This window comes from Lactuca virosa, chromosome 7, assembly GCF_052849685.1.
Source record: "Lactuca virosa cultivar CGN04683 chromosome 7, Lactuca_virosa_CGN04683_v6, whole genome shotgun sequence".
In the NCBI taxonomy this organism is placed as follows: Eukaryota; Viridiplantae; Streptophyta; class Magnoliopsida; order Asterales; family Asteraceae; genus Lactuca; species Lactuca virosa.
This window is the reverse complement of record NC_136432.1, coordinates 197,160,285-197,180,294: the sequence shown is the minus strand read 5'-3', so window position 1 is coordinate 197,180,294 and position 20,010 is coordinate 197,160,285. Positions and strand designations below refer to the sequence as shown.

General features: G+C 41.4%; 1 long non-coding RNA gene across 4 annotated transcripts; it reads right to left on the bottom strand.

The window, feature by feature from the left end:
- Positions 1-225: 225 nt before the first annotated feature.
- Positions 226-2,788, bottom strand: LOC145125685 (uncharacterized). Of its 4 annotated transcripts, XR_013716105.1 has the most exons (6): positions 1,938-2,788; positions 1,721-1,819; positions 1,445-1,636; positions 943-1,120; positions 641-766; positions 229-459 (listed from the first exon to the last, which is right to left on the bottom strand). It is a non-coding gene; the product is annotated as an uncharacterized LOC145125685 (long non-coding RNA). The 4 variants fall into 4 exon arrangements; XR_013716104.1 differs by having other exon boundaries at positions 229-465; positions 641-1,120; XR_013716103.1 differs by having other exon boundaries at positions 230-459; positions 641-1,120.
- Between the last annotated feature and the right edge of the window lie 17,222 nt (positions 2,789-20,010).

Genomic DNA, 20,010 nt, shown 5'->3' with positions numbered 1-20,010 from the left:
TTTAGTGACACACAATAGATTAATCAGTGACTATTATTAACATTAAATCATACTTTTTTTTATTTGTCATAACTATTGTTGAACTTAAAATCATTTATATGCCAAATAATTGTTGAACTTAAAATCATTTATATGCCAAATAATTGTTGAACTTAAAATCATTTATATGCCAAATATTGATCAATTAACATCATATACATTATTTTGATCAACTTAAATTAATAAAAATATTATACAAATTGTCTAATACATTAAAAATGTTTAATATAATTACATACAAAATATACTAGATGTTTAACAACTTAGTTTAAAACAAAAAAAACTAAAAACAATTTGTTGGATTATCGAGTGATTGTTAAATTATCTCATAAAACCCGCCAATTGTTATTTCAATTGTGTTAGTCTTCGTTGTATTTCTATGTGCATTTCGCTGTGCCTTCGAACTGGTTCATGTAATTCCTGCACCTAAAAAATAGTAAGTCCAATATATATATATATATATATATATATATATATATATATATATATATATATAGTATATTTACTTTAGATTTACCAATAATAACAATGTACTAGTTTAGTGTCGTTATATAACTAATAAATCCTTAAAATACATGAATAAAAGGAAATGTAGACATACGCATTTGCAATCCTAGTAGTAATATTAATTCAGATGTCCCAAGTCAGAGGGCTGCTAGGTCCTGCATCGCCGCCATGCAGCCATTTTTCCAAATTTTCATTGTCAACATACTCATACATGAAGGAGCTGTGATGGTGTGGTAGGAAAAAAGAAAAACCCAAATTTAAGGTAGAATATTCAAAATAATTGAAAAAACACCACAACTTACTTTTTGACTCTGTTTACTTAAATTTGGAATTGGGTCTTCTTTAATTATATAAATCATCTTGGTTATGTATTTAATAGTAGGAGAAAAAATAAACCTCGTAATTTTAATTTGATAATGCAACCACAATGCATTACATGTAATGGTGTAGTAAAAAACTACCTCCTAGAAGATTCTAGGAAAAAAATCCAATTACTTGGACGATGTTTTCATGCTTTGCATTGCCAATGGCATCAATTTCCATGTTGAATTGCTTATGTGCATGTTCTTGTTCCCTGCACGAGTGCAATATTGGAATTTATTAATCTATGAAGATTTGATAGTTAGTTTTAGTCTTATTTGTTTTGTTGGGTTTTATTTTGGCCTAACTACCTAAGTGGTAGTAGTGGTCCTATTTCTAGTATATTAATAAAGCCTTGTAGTTGTAATATTTTTTTATTAGAAAAATGTCATGTGTTGTTATTTCTTCACCCATTTGTATATTAATAAAGCTCAAGTGTTTAACAAACTTCAGATGTTAACAGATGAAGTTCTTTTTTAACATCAAAGTAATATATATTAGAAACATGAGGGAACTATAATGACACCTAACTACCTACATGTAGCATTTCCTATATGAAGCTCCATGAGTTGACCAGGTGAAGGTGCAGCCCATGTTGACATAAAACCAACAACATAATCAAGAAAGCAGGTTTTCTAACAGATACATCCTTTGCACTATCAGGCACCAACACTATCACTATGTAATGAAATCTGCCCTTCACCAGTCTTCAAGACATATAACATGTCGACTGTTTTAGCATGTAAATAATAAGCATTACATTACAAAATTGTTCAAACTAATGCTAGCATTTAAAATGAAATAGGATTCTTACAGTTCTATCTACAAGCCCTTCTCATCCACCCATAGTGTGAAAGATAAACTCAGTATCCGTTAAACCACTATAAAAAGAATTTGCTACAAACCCATTTGTCTGCATTCGGGAAAAGAAAAGAGACATAAGAATGAAAAAGAAACCATGCACCAAGATAGATAGATATAAAGAAAGCAATATTTATACTTAAGAAGGACTGTGAGAGAAGAAAACATACATAGGGTCTTATAGTTTGTGGGTAAATAGGGAAGGCTTCGGTTAGAGAATAATACTTTAATATTCCTGTAGATATAAACTCCTTCAACAATCTAATTATTTCTCACAATCACTCCATGTTCTTATTTAACCGGACATCCTAGAGCAACCTGCATAACTAGTTGGAACAGATAAGAAAAACAAAAAGAGCATACACATAAGATGGTGAAACACAGTTAATCTGATGTCAAAAGGATTTCAAAGGAGCCTATTTAGTGGTGACGATGATGGGTGGACGGTTGTGCGTATGTGGTGACAACAGTATACACATCGATGGAAACAAAGATAAGGGTTAAATCGATGAACCTGGGATGCTTTATAGTTGCATCTTTACTGATTAAACCAAGCAATAGTATAGTAGGTACTCTTTTTCTCATACCCTCACCCGTCTTCGTCTCCAATCATCTAATGTTTCTATTTTTTTGTATCATTGGACACATACACGGGGGTAGGATTTAACTCGACCTTGGTTTCTCTATTGGCCTCTCTAAGCCATCGATTGAGACATCATCGTAATCCCAGACTCACCTTGAGCAGAAATCTAGGGCTTCATGGATTCAAAGATGACGAGAAGGAGATAAGGCAAAATCTAGGGCTTCATGAATTCAAAGATGGAGGAAGTGGTGGTGAAAATGTAATGGTGGAGGTAAGGAATGGAGATGAGGTCATTTTCAGCCCACACACACTGAACGGAGGTGGCACATGGAAGGCGGAGCGGAGGGAAGAACTGGTCGATCTAAGGGTTTAAGGGTAAAGACGAAACGACGACCATAAAGAGATACAAGAAGGATCAGGTCTAATTTTTTTTAAAACAAAAGTCTAAAAAATCACTACCTCCATCTAATATTTATTGTCCACTTTTCACTTTTTTTGATCTATTTATTCTTCAATTTTGACCTTAAATATTTTTGTTTTTATATATAATATTTGATGCAAAATATATGAATGGATTGTGTTTTAAATATATTTTCGTTGTTATAAGTTTCATCAAGTAATTTATAACACAAATAAAAATATTTAAGGTCAAAGTTGAAGAATAAATATTTCAAAAGTCAAAAGTGAACAATAAATATGGGACGGAAAGAGTATTAAAATTTTAGCAAACAGGGAAAATATCAAATTTTTAGATGGCCGAAAAAATTGAACTCCCTCTAAATATTGGTTTCACTTTTCAACACTCCATACAATACTGGTTTCGCTTTTCAGCACTATCACCATAAAACACTTATAGTCACATGTTTTTTTCTTTTATTGTTACTATTTTTTAGATTTAGATACACATAAAAATTAAAACGTGACTATAAAATACTTTTAGTTACTTGTTTTATTTTTTTAAATGTCATAATAAAATACTTACAGTCACTTGTTATTCTTTTATATTCAAAATCATTAATTTTAGACAAACATATGAAACTTAACTGTTAGTATAAAACACTTATAGTCATATATTTTTTTTTAATTGTCATAATAAAATACTTACAGTGACAATGTTCTACCGTGACTATTGGCTAATACTTGTCACATTTTTATGTAAAACAGTGACAAAATGTGTGAAAAGAGTTTGCAAAGGTGACAGTTTTTAGCAAATATGTAACTAAAACATTATTGAAATTTGATTAATGACCTTTCATGACTCAATTAGCCAAATCCGTGACAACATTTTTTCTAAAAAGCGTCGCCATAGGTCATTTTTGTACTAGTGAAATGACTCTGTTAAATTTGATCTAGACTACTAAAAAAATACATCAAGGACCTTTTAAACCAAAACCCAATAGTTGGTTGGGTTACAGTGAAATTTACCTTTTTTCTTTTTCTTCCTCTGAACATCGAATCATCCTTCAAAGCTTACTTCATAGAACCACACTGAATCAATAACTTGGAACACCAATTTTGACTTTAGCCTTGACCGTTCAATTCAGTCCTTTCTTCTGTTTCGATTCACAAATTCATTTCAATAAAGGCTAATGAAGAACACCAATTTTGACTTTCCACTATTGAGTTCAATTTCTGATTTCATGTTCTATAAACACTTCGATAAACAATCTTTCATTTCTTAACAAGTGGTATCAGAGCCAAACCATGAAGATTCAAGCGATCAGTTCATGGAACGGTTCCCGATTTGACAACATTTTTGCGTGATCAATTCAAGATTCAAAATCTTTGGTGAGCCTCTCCAAATTTTCTAAATCATGTACATCTTTCATTGAAAATAGAAAATTGTCTCATTGGAAAGTAAAACTTTTAGCGGTGGGAGAGCTACTAACTTTGATAAAGTTTATCCATGGGAGTATTGCCACGTTTTTTACAAATATTTTCGAGTTCTATAAAAAGTGATTTTGTTTGGAAATGGCAGAACTATATTAAGAACCATTGCCAAAAGGAGAGACAGGGCGAAAAAAAAAAGAAGAAGTACAAAACAGTTACAAAATACAGACAGGAGAATCACACCAAATAGCCCAGTTACAGTTCCCATACTTTCCCATATGTTTTACCCAACTAAACACCATAGTAATAATATTATCCGCCAGTTTCGAGGAAGAGACACACGTGTTGTTGAAAACTTTGTCATTTTGGGCACGCCAAACACACCAAAGGTAGCCATAGAAGATGGCTAAAAGGAGCTTTCTTTTCTTAGGACAATTTCCCCAATTGGCAGCAAAATTAACCATCCCGGCAACAGAAGAGAATTGTTGGAACGAGACCTTACACCAGTTCAAGATTCTATGCAACGTATCTTGAGAAAACGAGCATCCCAAAAAAATGTGCTCAATATCATCCGACCCTGATGTGCTGCTATGACAGGTTGTGATAGGAACGTTAATTCCACGATGAGAGAGTGGTCGAATAAGGAACACGATCCATGCAAGCCCGCCAATTGAAAATAATGACTCTAAGAGGAACTAATCTGCACTAAACAATAGGATTCTACACCGGATCAGTCAATTTAGAATCATTCTTATTTCTAAGGTCACGAACGTAGAAATTCCCATCCGAGGATCAAGAACATCTCCAAGAATCCCCGCCATCATTGATAACCACTGAATCCAAATAAAGCAATGATATCAGAAAACTCATTGACCTCCACGAGGTTATTGGGAGCTCGTTTCCATGCCCAATTAATTGAATTAGGGCCCATTCTCTCAGACACCAAAAATGATTTTTTCTTGTCCAGTTCAAAGAGAGAGGGGGGAGAGTAGCAAGGTTGTTCATACCAATCCATTTATCACGCCAGAAGAGAGTACTCGCACCCGACCTTATGTGAATATAAAAAATGGAATAAAAATCAATTTCGATATCTGCCATATCATGAACCATTGTAGAAATATTGTACCACACACCATGGAAAGATTTTTTAGCCATGGACTTGACATGTTTTTTGTCAAGATTATAAATCCCACTAATAACTATAACATCCCAAAAATCATAAGTACAAATTTCATTTTTAATTCAACCAAACATCCATCAAATCATCAAATCAAACCATCAAAGTATGCCAATGTGAAAATAGTTATCAGAGTATAGATCCCAAAATCATAAAAATGTAGAAACATGAGTAGATGCATTGCGATCGGGTCGGGCCCTTTCCCTTCAAACTAGAAGTACCTAAAACATAAACTTAAACCGTAAGAACAGAACTTAGTGAGTTTCGCAAATACCACATACCATAGGTAACATCCATTAAATTCATGAAAAAGTTAAACTTATAAAACAAATCATAAATCATTCTTGTTTACAAAATAGTTTTCAAACATGATCATTATCAGAGTTTTTCCCAAAATCGTAAAACAAAACTCGAGGAGGTGCACGATCACGCATTCGCCTTCCAGCGATCCTCTGAGGTACCTGAAACATAATCCAAAACTGTAAGCCCAAAGCTTAGTGAGTTCCCCCAAAATACCAATACACAAACAATAGCACATATACAATAACAACATGCAATGGGTCCACTGCTAACAGACTGGATTACCCCTGAGCCCACAACATAAGTATGGCTTGCCCTTGGCCCACAACTTATGGATGGCTTGCTCCCCATCTTGATCAGTCCTCGAAATCAATATCGCTAAGCCCTCAATACGAGTCTGGCATGCCCTTCCTGGCCCTCAGCTCGCATCTGGAATGCTCAAGAGCCCTCGGTATGAGTCTGGCATGCCCTCCCCGGCCCTCAGCTCATATCAAGATTGCTCCATGGTTTATTGGCTACATCACGGAGCAGTACAACCTCAACCCAACCCACACAATATGTCAACATATAACATATAATATCATATACAGATAAACAGACAGTATCACAGGTAGTCCTATAGATCTACCAGACTAGCATATCAATACTAGCATGCATATCTATTCCATACTCATCATATCAACAATATCAGGTTATCAAACCAATGGGCCGACCTTGGTGTGTCACACCCCCAAACCGGAACGGCGGAAACTCTCGGGGGTGGATGACGTCATGTACAATATCACAACAATTGCATCATAGTAATCATAGTAAACACAACCATTACATTGAATATGCATGAAAAGATATTTACATCTGTTTGATTCTTGTTTTTGTACATCAAAAGTATAACCAAAAGTAAAAGACGTGACTCTATACGCTCCGTCTTCTCAAAACTCCAGGAGAGGTACCTGTCTACTGATTTCCTGAGAATACAAGCAGTTTTGAAAGAATATCAGCATAAAGTTGGTGAGTTCGTAAGCGTGTTTTTGTAATGAAAACCTATTGATAAATCTGTGAAAAATGTTCGTATGTTTCCAAGAAAATCCAATATTTTCTTTAGTAAATGCATGATAATACCAGTTCCTTCCATAACCACATAGTTCATACTGGCCACGTATAAACCAATATCGAACAGACAGTTGACTATGTGAATCTGCCCTAAGCCCACAACCAAACAAGGAACAGGAAATGAGGCGGAAACCACACATTCCACATTCTATCGAATATTCTTCATACATAGCCCTGATGCATAAACTAAGGAATTATAGAATTAACTAAGATTGTTTGTTACTTTATCCTGTTGTAGTATATGAAACATATTAGTTTGTATGTTTGGTTACTACTAGATGTATTGTATAACGAATTCTGTATGAAAACCTTCGTATAGAATGTTCTGTCTGAAAGACCCTGGCTACCACCAGTATGTATAGTATGTTCCGTTTGAAAACCTTGGTAGTATGTTCCGTTTGAAAACCCTGGCTATATGTTCTGTTTGAAAGCCCTGGCTATATGTTCTGTTTGAAAACCCTGGCTACCACCAGTATGTATAGTAGTTTTATTATTTAAAATAAAACTGAGTATTGTATCCCTGGAATCCTCCGATGTAATGTATAGTAGTTCTATTAATTAAAATAAAACTTATGAAGAATGAAATCCCGTAAACAGAGGTTAGTTTATACTATTGTGAGTCGTATAACCATGCTTGATATGACTGATGACCCCAGCGACGTTCTTCAGGCGTCGTACGGTATGATATTTGTCACCCTAGGCATGCTTGCGTAACTGTAGCTAGCAGTTTAGGTGTGGGATTGTCAGTCCCGAATATATCTATTCACAAATCTCACGCTCTCCCTCCAGGAGACTCTGGTTACACTAAATGTAGAGGATTTTACCAATACCCCGATGGATACAATTGAAGAGTTGTCTCACAATCCTGTATTAACTAGTTTACGTGTAGTTCTGTAATGATCTACGGTATTGTAACCCGTATGTATACTGTATAAGGTAATAATTATACTTCAATAATTATTAAATGTTGTATTTTTGTAGTAATGTATATCATAAACTAAATCTGTCATAGTTTATATGTTTACCCATGTATATAGTCTGAATAAGTAAAAGTTATGTATTCAATTCCCCAAACTATACCCTTTATAGTTTGCTTGAAATGTTATGTACCTGGTTTGTAAGTTGTTCTGAAAACTATGCAATTATGTTTCCAAGTTGAAAGTGCCCCTTATGCTCAACATAATACAAAAGGGATAAAATATCTAAATATTTTATAAAACGTGGGAATCGTTTGTCTGTATCAATTGCCTAAGTTTTAAACTTGTTAAAATCCTTTTGTTTTGATTCACCAAAATCATTTGTGTTTGGCTTGTATTCCCCCCCCCCCCCCCTAAAAACGTTAAAAATCATAAAAGCGTAGGGGTATGAACTCACTGTTAGTTGTGTGCAAGCGTCGAATCAATGAACTAGAAATGAAGACCCTCGAGTTGTTGTATGTGGCACTTAACGGAATCCTAATAACAATTAAATACATATATGTATCTAAATTAGCGATTTCGTTAGATAAAGTGTTAGAAAAACACTTGCTTTCGGTTAAGGAATGTTACCGGGACTTGATTGAATCGGGGAAAACGGGTTTTTCAGTCTAATTCACCACTTAGGGAGGGTTTGCGGTCGTGAAGGGGGTTCACGGCCGTGAACTATTTACGGCCGTGAACAGCCTCTTGAAGGGTTTACGACCTTTGAAGGTTTGAAGCGTGTACAGCCGTAAACTCAAGAACAAGGATGTTGGATTCGATGAAAACGTGCTTCAGATGCTTCTAAACAACCTCCAGAAGTGATTCCTGATGATTTTTCACGAGAAGTGGAGGTGTTTTGGGGTTTACGGTCGAGAGGTAGAGAGAGAAAACGAGAGTGTTTTCGGCCAAGAAGGTTCAAATGAAGGTGGGGATCCCATATATATAGGTTGGGGTATGGTCGGTGGGGGCCACCTGGCACTGACCGCAAACGGGTTTACGGCCGTAAATGGGTTTACGGCCGTAAATGGGTTTACGGCCGTGAACTCCAGTCAGGCCGTGAACTGTTGTCTTGTTCGAAGGAAAACTCCAAATTTCACGTGGTTTTGGTCCCGACTCATATATAAAGTTCAATTATATAACTAAATGATTTTCCAAACCAAAGGAATTTGACGGGACTCAATAAAATTCAAATTTTATTAACGGAAATCGGCTAACGGTAACGGAAAAAGTTCGGGTTGTCACATCATCCCCCCGTTAGAGGGAATTTCGTCCCGAAATTCAAACATAGAATACAAATCATGGACTCGGAAAGAGATGAGGATACTTCTGTTTCATTGAATCTTCGCGCTCCCAAGTGAATTCAGGTCCCCGCTTGGCATTCCAGCGGACCTTCACTATCGGTATGCGACTTTATTTTGTTCGTTTGACTTCTCTGTCCATGATTTATACTGGTTCCTCCATGAAGTGTAAGCTCTCGTGTAGTTCGATTTCATCGAGGTGTATCACAAGTGTCTCATCGGACAGACACTTCTTTAGGTTCGACACGTGGAATACAGGATGTACGTTGCTAAGTTCTTGTGGTAGACGAAGTTTGTATGCTACGGGACCGATCCTAGCGAGGATCTAAAATGGTCCTATGTATCTTGGATTTAGCTTTCCACGCTTTCCGAAGCGTATCATGCCCTTCCAGGGTGAGACCTTTAACAGGACGCGGTCACCAACCTAGAATTCCAAGGGTTTTCGTCTCTTATCTGCGTAACTCTTTTGTCTATCTCTTGAAGCTTTTAGTCGTTCTCTGATTTGTACGATCTTTTCTGTGGTTTCTTGGATGATTTATGGGCCTGTGAAAGTGCTATCGGGGACTTGACCCTTAACTAGCTGCGTGTCGCCCACCTCAGCCCAGCACATAGGGGATCTGCACTTACGGCCATAAAGGGCTTTAAACGGCGCAGCCTTGATGCTGGTATGGTAAGGATTGTTGTAGGAAAATTCGACCAAGGGCAAATGTGTGTCCCACGACGTGCCAAAGTCAATGACGCATGCTCTCAACATGTCTTCCAATGTTTGAATGGTCCTCTCACTCTGCCCGTCGGTCTGTGGATGGTAAGCTGTGCTCATATCCTGCTTAGTTCCAAGAGCCTTCTGTAGTGATTGCCAAAATCTCGAGGTAAACCTGTTATCCCGATCGGAGATAATGGATACAGACACACCATGAAGGCAGACTATCTCTCGAATGTAGATTCGAGTCAGTCTTTCCATCTTGAAGTTTTCTTTGATTGGCAGGAAATGGGCGGATTTAGTCAATCGATCGACAACTACCCAGATGGCATCGTGCCCACTCGGATATTTGGGTAACTTAGTGATGAAATCCATCGTAATCCTTTCCCACTTCCACTCAGGTATTTCTGGCTGCTGAAGTAGACCTGAGGGCTTTTGATATTCCACCTTCACCTTAGCGCAAGTCAGACACTTGCCCACGAAGGTAGCGATCTCTGCTTTCATGTTTGGCCACCAGTAGAGTTGTTTGAGATCCAGATACATCTTATCTGAACCTGGGTGAACGGAGTATCTAGTCTTGTGAGCTTCGTTCATGACAACCTCCCTGTACCCACCGTACTTCGGGGTCCAGATCCGGTTCATAAAATAGTAAGCTCCGTCTCCCTTGACCTCTAAGTTCTTTTCCATTCCTCTCAAGGCTTCATCCGACATGTTTTCTGGTTTTAAGGCTTCCAGCTGAGCCTCTCTGATTTGAGCGGATAAATGAGAATGGATGGTCAATGTCAGTGCCTTCACTCTACGATCTGAATATTCTTTCCGACTGAGGGCATCCGCTACCACATTGGCCTTACCGGGATGATAGCGTATTTCTCACTCGTAATCACTGAGTAGCTCTACCCATCGCCGTTGTCTCATGTTCAACTATTTCTGATCGAAGATGTGTTGTAAGCTCTTATGGTCGGTGAATACAGTACACTTGGTTCCGTATAGATAAATGTCTCCAAATCTTTAACGCAATGACCACTGCTCCCAACTCTAGATCGTGAGTTGTGTAATTGACTTTGTGTGTTTTCAGATGTCTCGAGGCATAGGCAATAACCTTTCCTCGCTGCATGAGCACACAACCTAGGCCCTGATTGGATGCCTCACTGTAGAAAACGAAGTCCTCTGTCCCTTCAGGCAGAGACAAGATAGGTGCGCTGCATAGGGCCTGCTTCAATGTCTGAAACGTAGTGTCTTGCTTTTCTCCCCAACAAAAGGGTACACCTTTCTGAGTCAGGGTGGTTAAAGGCTTAGCAATCCTAGAGAAATTCTGGATAAATCTGCGATAATAGCCAGCGAGACCCAAGAATTGACGGATTTATGTGGGCGTCTTTGGTGCTGACCAATTCTCAATCGCTTTGATTTTGGAAGGGTCCACGTGTATGCCTTCCTCGCTAACCACGTGACCAAGGAAAGTTACCTTTTTGATCCAGAATTCGCACTTTGAAAACTTTGCATAAAGTTTCTCCGCCCTTAGTGTTTCTAACACTAGTCTCAAGTGTTCTCTATGGTCTTCCTCACTTCAGGAATAGACAAGTATATCATCAATGAACACTCTCACGAACTTGTCCAGGAAAGGGCGGCACACTCGATTCATCAGATCTATGAATACCGCCAGTGCGTTGGTTAGACCAAAGGGCATTACTACAAACTCGTAGTGACCATAGCGAGTTCAGAATGTTGTCTTGGGAACATCACTCTCATGAAATCGCAACTGATGGTACCATGATCTTAGGTCTATTTTCGAGAAGTAACTGGCTCCTTGAAGTTGATCGAAGAGGTCGTCGATTCTGGGAAGAGGGTAACGGTTCTTGATGGTAAGCTTGTTCAGTTCGCGATAATCTATGCACATCTGAAAGGATCCATCTTTCTTCTTCACAAACAAGACCGGGGCTCCCCAAGGTGAGGAACTTGGTCTGATGAATCCCTTGCTGAGTAGCTCATTGAGCTGGCTGGATAACTCTTGCATTTCTATTGGTGCTAGACGGTATAGAGATTTAGCTACGGGAGTAGCTCCGGGAATTAAGTCGATACGGAACTCGGCTTGGCGCTCGGGAGGGATTCCGGGAAGATCTTCGGGGAAGACATCAGGAAATTTGCAGACTTCGGGGATGCTATTGAGGTCTTTAACTTCCTGCTTCTCATTAACGACATGAGCTAGGAATGCATGGCACTCCTTTCGCAGATATTTCTGGGCTTTGATGCATGAAATGATACGAAGGTTTGAGCTGAATTTATCACCATAAATAGTGAGGGCTTCGCCAGAGGGAAGATTGAGACGGATGGCTTTTTCGTACCAAAGGATATCAACACGATTGGGGCTCAACCAATCCATACCGACGAAGACATCGAAGCTTTTTATGGAAACTGGCATAAGGTCGATTGGGAAAGAATGGTCATTTAAGGTAAGGGTACAGCCTATGAATATGTCGTTAGTGCTCTCTTTCTTTCCGTTAGCCATCTCGATGGTAAATGTTTCGGTTTAGGTTTGGGATTTATGTTTGAGTAGATGTTTAAATGCATGACTAATAAAACTTCTCTCCGCACTAGAATCGAAAAGAATGTATGCATAAGAGTTGTCGATGAGAAACGTACCCGTAACAACGGTGGGATCAGCAACTGCCTCCTCTTGGCCCATCGCTAGAACTCTCCCTACGTTACCCCCTGTTGTTGCCTTGGGGCAATTTCTCTTGAAGTGTCCAACTTCCCCACAGCCATAACAAGCTTGACCAGTGCCCGCTCCAGGAGCCTGATTGGTTGGTTGGACTAGTGTCTTGCAAAATCAAGCTGTGTGCCCCTTCTTGCCACAGCTGTTACACAACATCTCCCGGCACTGTCCATGATGATGGAAGTTGCACTTGCCGCACCTTGGAAGAGTACCAGCATATCCACTGGCAGGTGTTTGAGCTGCAGTAATAGCGGCAGGAGTGGTAGCAGCATGAACTACCACTACTTGATGTTTCTTGGAGGGCTCCTGCGAAGATTGGCCCTTTCGTTTGTTCCAGAACTTCTTCTTCCCACCACTCGCCTTTGGTGGTTCGGGAGCAGCTGCCACTTTATCAAGATCAACCCCGTGATCAATCAAGGTCTGCGCCAGGCACTTGGCGCTATCAAAAGTAGAAGGCTTAGCAGCCAAGACATTTCCCTGAGTTGGGGGGCGTCAATCCCCAAATGTACCTTTCTATCTTCTTGATTTCCGGGGTGACCATTCCCAGACATAGAAGTGTCATATCGTAGAATCTAGCTGTGTAAGCGGCAATGTCGGAACCCTTCATCTTCAGGTTCCAGAGCTCGTGTTCCAACTTCTACATCTTGCCCCTTGGGCAGTACTCGGCAAGCATAAGCTCTTTTAAGCTTTCCCAACCCATGACATTTGCTACCGGCAGAGTTAGGGATTTGACTCGACCATTCCACCAGGTCAGTGCTCTGTCGGTGAAGGTGCAGGCGGCAAACTTCACCTTGCTTGCCTCAGAACAAGTACATATTTCGAAAATTGATTCGATCTTCTCGAACCATCGGGTTAGGGCAATGACTCCTCCATTGTCGTCGAAGGATTTGGACTTGGCATTCATGAAATCTTTATAGGAACACTCCTTCTGGTGTCCCTGACCTCCACCAAGGTTTTGGGGATCGGGTCCACCTCCTAATCCACCAGAGCTACTCGGATTTATCTGCGACATCGCAGCAGCCACAACGGCCTTAACTGCTGCCTGGAACAATGCAGGATCGAACTGAGGAGGTGGTGGCGACGGAGGGTCGTTGTTCTTCCTGTTGGGTCTCTTTCTGGGAGGCATCTTTTTCTAAAAATAATCAGGAAGAAGAGGATGATAAGTCCCCTAGATCTTTAAATCAAGAGATATGAAACAAGATATATCTCAGTCTGATAGTTAAAGTGTTCTACTAAGCGATAAACAAAGAAAGGTTACCAATGCAAGTAAACTATCGCTAGGAAGGAATAAGTAGCAACATTTGGAATGAATCTCTACACTGTATTCGGTTCTAGCTAAAATACTCCTATAGTATTTTAAGTTGTATGCTCTGTTCTATCGATATCTTGATGTATATATCTTGGTAAGTTTTAGGCTTGCTGCAACACCACGATCACTCCCAGACACATGTTGGTCATGTCTCAAATAAATATAGTTGATCAGGCAATATTGATCCCAAACATGATTACATAACTATCCAGGTTTAACCGCAGTGCCCAACATCCAAATACTTTTTTTTTGTTCTACTTATGATACTGTTTCTGGTACGTATGTATAAATGTATACTTCTTATAAAATACTTATATTTTAAAAGTATACTTTCAGTTCAGAGCACTTCGGCCCCTTAGTGTTTATAGTTGTATACCATGTAAGGTTCGGTATACTTAGTTCACTATAAACAATAGCTCTGATACCAATCTGTCACACCCCTTAGTATTTCTGGCCAAGAAGGTTCAAATGAAGGTGGGGATCCTATATATATAAGTTGGGGTATGGTCGGTGGGGGCCACCTGGCACTGACCGCAAACGGGTTTACGACCGTGAACTCCAGTCAGGCCGTGAACTGTTGTCTTGTTCGAAGGAAAACTCGAAATTTCGCGTGGTTTTGGTCCCGACTCATATATAAAGTTCAATTATATAACTAAATGATTTTCCAAACCAAAGGAATTTGACGGGACTCAATAAAATTCAAATTTTATTAACGGAAATCGGCTAACGGTAACGGAAAAAGTTCGGGTTGTCACATGGTGCCTTTGAACCGAAAGTATAGTGAGGAAAACTCACCTCACAAGCTGAATAGAACTGATAAGGCCCGACTCCGAATCTCAGCTCTCTACTTTATGCCTACATCCACCAAGTGACTAAATCCATTAAAATCCTAAAATACCCAAAATACCCTCAAAGTCAAACATGGTCAAACTTGGTCAAACTCAAAGTCAACTGGTCAAAATCAAGAAACCCACTGAGTCAACCCAACCGAGTTAACTCAACATGGGCTGACTCATGCGAGTACACGGGGCGTACACGAGGCTGCGCAGAAGACCACCATCGGGGAGGTTGACCGAGTACGCGGGGCGTACTCCAGTCTACGCAGGGCGTAACCTCGCAACCCAAATTTCTTCATTAAGTGCTTATGGCTTCAGCACTTACGCTCATACTTTAGATCCAAGGTCCACAGGCATACTAGGGTCATAAAGTTTCCAACTTTATGACTTTACACGTCCATAAAGTCCTTAACACAAGGTCTTAATCCATTAATACCTTTTATAAGATGCATTGAGCCAAATTAGCTAAAGGGACCTCATTTTTATGGCTTAAGACCATTCCTAGGGTCTGGAAGGACAACTCAAAACGTCTAAAACCAAACATGCATGAAAATGGGACTTTTGAGACAAGAAGAAGAACATAAGGTTACCAAAATGAGATCCAAGAAATCAAAGCATCAAGGTGAAGACTTTTTACCTTCTGGAGCTCCCTAGGAAGGTGATGATCCAAGATCCACAAGCTTGCTTCAACTTCTAAGCTCCTTGATGCAAATCCTTCTTCCTTAAGCACACCAAAACACACTTTTTAGCTCAAACACTCACTTGAGGGGCTATGGTTTGCCAAAAACAACTCAAAGGATTTGGAGGCTAAAAAGGTAGGGATAAATGAGCCATAAGGAGGTTTAAATACCCCTTAAACCCTAAAACTTAAGGTTTACTCTAGACATGAGTAGGCCACGCGTACATATGTGTACGCGCAGCGTACTAGGACGAACCCTTGTACGCTCAGCGTACCTACATGTACACTTAGCGTACTCCTCCTGTCCCAAAATTACAATCTTGCCACTAGGGCTTCACATGGCTACCGCCTTCTAATACAAGGACCAAAATGTCATGAATTAAAGAACACGGATGAATTTGAAAATACCTGAAAACCGGGGTGTTACAACTCTCCCCCACTTGAACTAGACTTCGTCCTCGAAGTCTACTGTAAAGAAAAAATCTGGATAATGCTCCAGCATCTCAGCCTCCGGCTCGCAGGTATACTCGGAGCCCCTCCGATGCTGCCATCGTACCTTTACCAAAGGTAGTTCCTTACTATGCAAAACCTTTACCTTCTTTTCTAGGATATCTATTAGCCTCTCAACATAGTTCAGGCGCTCATCAACCTGAATATCATCCAAGGAATCTACCGCATCCTCATCCAATACGCACTTTCGCAGCTGTGAAACATGGAAAGCTCTGTGAATCTGACTGAGCTCCTCAGGAAGTCCCGATATGTAAGAAACCTTGCCAAACTCGGTGCTCAATCGAAACGACCCAATATACCGGGGACCCGACTTCCTCCTCTTCCTAAAGCGAATCACACCTTTCCAAGGTGAGACCTTCAGTAATACCATGTCGTCGACCTGAAACTCCAACTCGGATCGGCGTCGGTCAGCATAGCTCTTCTGCCGACTCTAACCAGTCTGCAATCTCTTCCTGATCTGTTGAATCATCTCCGTGGTCTGAAGGACCACTTCGGTCCACCCCATAACCCTGTGACCAACCTCGCCCCAGCAAACCAGGGTACGACATCTCCACCCATACAAGAGCTCAAAAGGTGGAGCATCAATGCTGGAGTGATAAATGTTGTTGTAAGAGAACTCCGTAAGAGGTAGGTAGGAGTCCTAGCTCCCACTAAAATTGATGACACGGTCTCGCAGCATATATTCAAGGGTATGTATCGTCCGCTCACTCTGACCGTCGGTCTACGGATGATAAGTTGTGCTGAAGTACAACCTCGTGCCCAGTTCCTCATGGAACTTCTGCCAAAAACGGGAGGTAAGCCGAACATCACGGTTTGAAAAAAAGGATACTGGAACCCCATGGCGAGCAACGATCTCGCAAACATACACATCGGCCAACTTCTCGACCGAAGAACTCTCCCGAACTGTCAGGAAGTGGGCACTCTTGGTCAATCGATCCACGATGACCCAAATAGCTTCAAAACCATATGCCGTCTTCGACAACTTGGTGATGAAATCCATCAAAATCTGCTTCCACTTCCACATGGGAACCTCCAGAGGCTGCAGCTTGCCATGCGGCCTCTGATGCTTAGCCTTGACCATCCTGCAGGTCATGCACCTCTCCACATACCAGGTGGTCTCTATTTTCATACACGGCCACCAATAGCTCAATCTCAGATCCCGATACATCTTGGTGGCCCCCAGATGGATAGAAAAACGAGACTTGTGAGACTCCTCCAATACAGTCTGTCTGACCCCACCAGACATCGGAACCCACACCCGACCACATCAGGTCAACAACCCACGACCATCCGGCATAAATATGGAAATCTCACCCCTGATCCTCTATTTCTTCAAATTCTCTTCCCGAACACCCTCGGCCTGAGCCTCCCTAATCAATATCAAAAGTGGGGAGTCCACTGATACCCTCATGCACGATACCCCATCTGAAGACCCATCCGACTTGCGGCTCAAGGTATCCGTCACCACATTCACTTTAGCTGGATGGTAAAGGATCTCGCAGTCATAATCCTTGACTACGTCTAGCCACCTGCGATGCCTCGTGTTCAGGTTCGGCTGATCCATAATATGTCTCAAACTCTTGTGATCCGTGTAGATAGTACAGCGGACCCCATAAAGATAATTCCTCCAAATCTTGAGGGCAAAAACCACTGCCCCCAACTCCAGATCATGCGTGGGATATCGAATCTCATGCGGCTTCAGCTGCCGCGTAGCATAAGCTATCACTCGTCCTCTATACATGAGGACCGCCCCCAAACCAATGATGTATGCATCATAGAATACCATAAAATCCCCAATTCCCTATGGGAGGGTCAAAACCAAGGCCTCACATAATCTCTTCCGAAGGGTCTCGAATGCCGACTGCTGCTCAGGGGCCCATCGGAAATCCACCCCCTTCCTCGTCAGACGAGTGAGGGGTACTTCAATCTTAGAGAAATCCTGAATGAATCTCCGATAGTACCCTGCCAAACCAAAGAAACTACTGATACCTGAGGGAGATTTCGGAACCTACCATTGTATCACAGCCTCGATCTTGGCCGAATCGACCAAAATCCCATCCTGGTTAAAAAGGTGTCCAAGGAACTGAACCTCTCGTAACCAAAACTCGCACTTCGAGAACTTATCATAAAGTCGTTCTCGCCTCAAAACCCCCCAAAAGCTCACACAGATGCTCCTCATGTTGCTCTCTGGTCTTGGAATAAACGAAGATATCATCAACGAACACAATAACCAAACGATCGAGCATCGACCTGCATACTCGATTCATCAAATCCATGAATATTATTGGTGCATTGGTGAGCCCAAACGGCATCACCACGAACTCATAATGCCCATAACGAGTCCGGAATGCAGTCTTCTCCACGTCCTCCTCTCTCACTCTGACCTGATGATACCCAGACCTTAGATCTATCTTGGAGAACCAAGATGCACTTTGCAACTAATCAAAGAGGTCATTAATTAGCGGAAGGGGATAATGGTTCTTCACTGTTAACTTGTTCAACTCCAGGTAATCAATGCACATCCGGTGTGAACCATCCTTCTTCTTGACGAACAAAATCGGCGCTCCCCACGGAGAACTGCTCGGTCTGATGAACTGCTTTCCTAGCAGCTCCTACAGCTGAGATGACAACTCCTGCATCTAATCCAATGCCAAGCAGTACGACGCCTTGGAAATCGGGGCCGCACCTGGCACAAGATCAATCCTGAACTCGACCTACCTCTCAAGAGGCACACCGGGTAACTCCTCCGGAAACACATCGTCAAACTCCCTGACAATTGAAACCTTTGAAACTGAAACCAGATCCCCAACACGCGTGTCCACCACATAAGCCAGATAAGCCGCACACCCGTGCTGAATATACTGTCGAGCTCTGGCTGCTGAACAAAACCCTGAACCTATCCTGGTGCCCTCTCTATAGATAACCAGTTCTCCCCCACTTGGGGTTTGATCTACCACACGTTGGCCCTAACATTCAATCATAGCACCGAAACGGCTCAGCCAATCCATACCCACAATCACGCAAACATCCTCCATGGGGATAGGGATCAAATCCATCAGATAAGGCACGCTGAAGATCTCCATAATACAAACCTGATATATTGATGATGCAGAAACCTCGTGTTCGTTGGCGATAGAAACTCACAACGGACACTCAAGCTCCCCAATGGGCATATCAAACCCTCTACTGAACGATCGAGACACAAACGACTGACTCGCACCCGAGTCAAACAACACTAAAGCAGGCAAAGAGTTCACTAGGAACGTACCTAATAGAAGCACATAGATAAGCATAACATAAAACATAATCAACAGAATAATGGATAGAAACATACCATTCACAACATCTGGAGCTGCTCTAGCCTCCTCGGCAGTGAGCTGGAAAGCGCGACCTCGAGCCCTCGGGGGCTCCACCCTGCCCTGACTCCCATCGGTGATCCTCAAAGTAGCCGACGATGGAGCCTGTGCCGGCCTAGCAACAAGAGAGGGACAGTTGGCCTTTACATGGCCAACCTGATCGAAAAGAAAACAAAATCCTGGAACTGAGTGTTGGGGCCTGCTGGCGGCAATCCCTTGCCAATGGCCCTGCCGGCCACAATTGTGGCACCCAGAAGATGATCGGCAAGCACCCTCATGCACCTTGCCGCACTCTCCACAAGTTCTGCCCTTCCGGCCCCCGGATCTGGCATCAGCGGTTCTGAACCGCTTTGGCGCAGGCTGCGACTGCACTAGGTCCGGTCTCTGCTCCCTCGTTTGTATATCAATCTCAATCTCACGCCGCCTGGCGGCCTCCTGCATCTCTAACAAAGAACCATAGCGCTGGATGGAAACAAACTGTCAGATCTCGGTCTTGAGCATGCTCAAGTAATGGGTCATCAGAGCTTTCTCAGATGTAGCAAACTCAGGTCAAAACATAGCCCTCTCTGTGAACATCTTGGTGGTCTCCATCACCGTCTCCGAACCCTGTCTCAATCCAGGTACTCTTGGGCCAACCTCTCACGCTCCACCAGCGGCACATATCTAGAATGGAACATCTTAGAGAACTTCTCCCAAGACACTGCAGCACTCTGTTCAGCATAAAACGAACTAGTATTAAGCCTCCACCAATCCTTCGCTCTAGTCCTCAGAAGGTTCAGAGCGCACCTGACCTTATGGTCAGCTGGGCAAGAACAAGTGAAGAAACTGTTGGGTTATGAGCATTACATCAATCCTATGGTGCACATGCAAACCCTAATGCTTGGAT